Source organism: Octopus bimaculoides, chromosome 3, assembly GCF_001194135.2.
Source record: "Octopus bimaculoides isolate UCB-OBI-ISO-001 chromosome 3, ASM119413v2, whole genome shotgun sequence".
NCBI lineage: Eukaryota > Metazoa > Mollusca > Cephalopoda > Octopoda > Octopodidae > Octopus > Octopus bimaculoides.
Window position 1 is genome coordinate 25652923 of NC_068983.1, and position 4078 is coordinate 25657000.

Below are 4078 nucleotides of genomic sequence, written 5' to 3' on the forward strand. Positions count from 1 at the left end.
GGAACCATGTGGTTGGTAAGCAGCTACTTACCACCCAGACACTCCTGCGACAAGAAAACCTTAATAAAATATCAATATCTCTATGTATATATTCATTATGAGATGCATGGTGTCATAGACGTACTTGCCAGTGATTATTTCATTTATATAATTAATTTCTTTCGAAGAAAGATATTACTATTGATTTCAAATTTTCGTACAGAGTCTTCAATTTCGGTGGGGTGTAGATAAGTCGATTTATTCCAGTCCTCAATTGGTATTTACTTTTTCGACCCCGAAATATGAGGAAATGATAAATGGCTAAGTCGACTTCAGCCGAATTTCAACCCAGAACATAAAGAACAAAATGCCACTAAGCATTTTTCCCGACATGCAATTGGTTCTGTCATATCGCCTCCTTAAGAACGATATTAATATTGAAAATCACCGTTTCGTTTCATTGAAATCATCGATTTTAAATACAAGTAACTAATAAATAGGTTCCATTTTATCTCTCGTGAAAATTATACGTTACATATTAGAGAGGAATACCTAAATAGATTTAGATATTACCAGATTTATTTCGGTCATGAAATAAAATTCAGGTAAATTCATTCCCAATCATGGGCTCTAAATAGAAAAATAAGGAATGCCAGGTCGATATGAAGTCGTTGCAATTTTACTAATTAAAGAAAAAGCGTTGGATGAAATTAATTACTTGCAACCATAAATTGTATTCAGAACGAATATTGCTTTGGGAATCATAGTTCCAGGTATGTTAAGAACGTGTATATAATGTAAGACACAGTATAAAACACACACATACACACACACACACACACACACACACACACACACACACTGGTAACAACAAATATTATTTCAATAAGACCTCACTTTTACACTTCGCGAAATTTAAAGTAATTAGCATAAAAATATGTAAATAAAGCCAAAAATATGTAAATAAAGCAAATTACCCTCAATCTCAGGGATTGAGATTGCGATATAATTATGTTTGGTTGAACACGAATAAAATGTTTAGGCATCCCAGATTACCCTATGTGATATATTGTTTGATCTAGGGAAATGATGTGAAACTATACAGTATATATAATACTACAGACTACAGAACTTATGCAACTCTTTGAACTATATTTTACTCAGATAGCTATGTAATAATATAATTTCATACATGTAGAGAGCTGAATCCCGAATAATGGAATCGTTACCAAACAGTATACATAGTAAGTGGGAAAATATTTCCTTAAAGATTTTATACGAAACTTTTCTGCAAACAAATGTATTTTGAATTGTAGTAATATATTTTTTTTTTCAGGAATGCAATGATTTTATTAATGTGACTTTTTAAATCATTAAATTTTAATTTTGTATGTTAGTCAATTTTTTCATTCAAAATAGCAAATATTTTATTTAAATAAAATTGCAAGAATGTTTTTTAGTAATTTATGATATTTTTTTCAGGTACTTCATGTAAAATATTTAAAATGTAATTCGAATTGAGAAGAAAATAAAGCAATATAGTCATGCATAGAATGAAATGTAACATAAAACACTTTTTCAATTCGATTTTCTTGATCTTCGAAATTAATAATTTTATCAATCGTATAATAGCACATCAACTTAAAATTAAGATCTGCATCTTTTACTGAAAACTCCTATGGACGATAACATTCATGGAATACATTTACTGAATAAAAAAAACATATCTCTCTCATAATTCAAACTGTAATTATACTATAACATTTCGATAGGATTATTTTGTAAATGAAGAATGAAGGCAGAAAATATTTTGATAAATTTTATAAATATTATAAATATTCAATATCTGATCTGCATGTCAGTTTTGCGTTATTAAGAAGATATTACATAGATAATGTCTGCAAAGTTGTTGTGTTGCAATATTGTTATAATTATTTCTACAACATGCAATTTCGGGGAGATGATAGCGGTGTAACTTCTTTACAGCAACCCCAGTATTTGACTGGTACTTATCTTACCAAACTCAAAAGGTAAAGGCGACTCCTGTATGATTTGCACTCAGAACATAAATCCCGGAGGAAATACCGTTACCATTGTGTTCAATGTGGTAACAATTGTGCCAGTTCTCCGCCCTCGCAATATTTCCAGTTTATTTTATATCGGAAAAAAATGATTTAATGATTCAGCATATTTGTTGCAAAACAATATTTGATACATTTATGGAGTTAAATCAGCTAGTAATAATTGAATCATGAAATATAGTATTACAAATGTTCATTGTAATATCTCCGAAACTAAGCATTACCAATGCTCGTAGTTCGTTCAAAAATATAGTGAAAACACACACATATATGTGTGTACGTGCGTGTGTGCGGTCGCATGTACATACATATAATAAAATAAATATACAAATATATGTATATATATTTGTATACATACATATATATATATACATACATACATACATACATTCATGTATGTATATATATATATATATATATATATATATATATATATATATATATATATATATATATATATATATATATATATACATATATATACGGCCAATAAGAAAGTGGAGAGGATACAAAATGGACAGACATCAGCCGGTAAACGTTCGAGTACGTAACGTATATTTATTCGAATGTATTAGAATGTATTAATGAATACATATACATTTATTAGCAGTACATAATATCAAATATAAAGAGTTGGTAATTGCAAGAACAATGGTGTGGAAGAAGATAATCATATAGAAACAGGTAATTAAAATACTACATGAGCAAACGAGCAAAGTGTCAATATGTGCTAGTTATATGCATAGGAAGTGAAGGATCGATGCAAGATGCGTCGAAAAAATTGTCGTGATTAATAATAATTCTCGTAAGTTCCATGTTCCGCTTTTCATTTTACATTTATTTACGTATGTGTAAGTGAATGCGTGTGTGTGTAAATGTGTGTGGATGTGCATATATATATATATATATATATATGTGCGTGTGTTTGTGCGTTTGTGTACGTATGAGCATATATGTACACACACACACACGCGCGTGCATATAATGTACACAAAATTTTGATCTGGAAAGCATTTTGCAATTTTAAAGTTGAAATTTTGTCAATAAATAACTAATTAAAATTTTGAAGTTTTATAAAATCGTAACATATTTTATGCTTCGTACAAGAGTCTTAAGTTCATTATTATGGTTTTATTATTAACATGAAGCGCTATTTTAATTGCATTAATGAGGGGATAATGCCTCAGTTATCACCCACTACGAATTTTGTGAAAATTATACTCAGTTAAATTGGTTACATTTTATCAGCTGTGTCATACCGGAAATTTTATACGATGCACTGGATCATTCGATATTTTTTTTCCTAAAATGTCCATGGTATGCCATAATGTATTTTGTGATAAAGTTTATTAATTACTAATGAAAACAGTGCATAATAATTTACAAGTATTGATTAAGAAATGTGTGATGTGTGTGTGTATATGCGTGCGTGTGTTGAATAGGTTAGGGTTGGGAGTTAGTTGTAGTTTTAGTTAATTTTTCTTTGTAAGTGATTGTGGTGATGTGAAGTCGTGTGCAGTTGGGCTGGGTTATAAATCTATCATTTTACACGTTTTGCCTTTCCATTTTTTCAGTCTCTTCATCTGTTTTCTCTTCTCATTTCTTTCTTTAGAAGAGTTTAGGTGGTGGCTCGAAACGAAAAAGATTTCTTCCATATTTCCTGAGCGCACAACTGATGCACATTTTGTTGTTCCCTCGCCTGCATCTGTCTTGTTTTTTTCTTGCTTAATTTTTAACTGCCTGCCTACCTACCTACCTACCTACCTACCTACCTACCTACCTACCTACCTACATAATTACATACCAGCATATGTATGTATCATCTATCTATCTATCGATCGATCGATCTATCTGTCTGTCTGTTTGTCTGTCTGTCTGTCTGTCCACCCGTCTGTCTGTCTGTTTGTCTGTCTATGTAACTATCTATGTATATGTATTACTCTCCCTGTATATATATATATATATGTGTGTGTGTGTGCGTGGCCGTGCGTGTATGTATATATATATATATATATATA

At 30.4% G+C, this 4078-nt stretch overlaps 1 protein-coding gene across 8 annotated transcripts in view; it reads right to left on the reverse strand.

Moving 5' to 3' along the window:
* LOC106884218 (neuronal acetylcholine receptor subunit alpha-10) overlaps positions 1–4078 on the reverse strand; it is a 1143354-nt gene that overhangs the window by 87665 nt on the left and 1051611 nt on the right. The window lies entirely within an intron of this gene.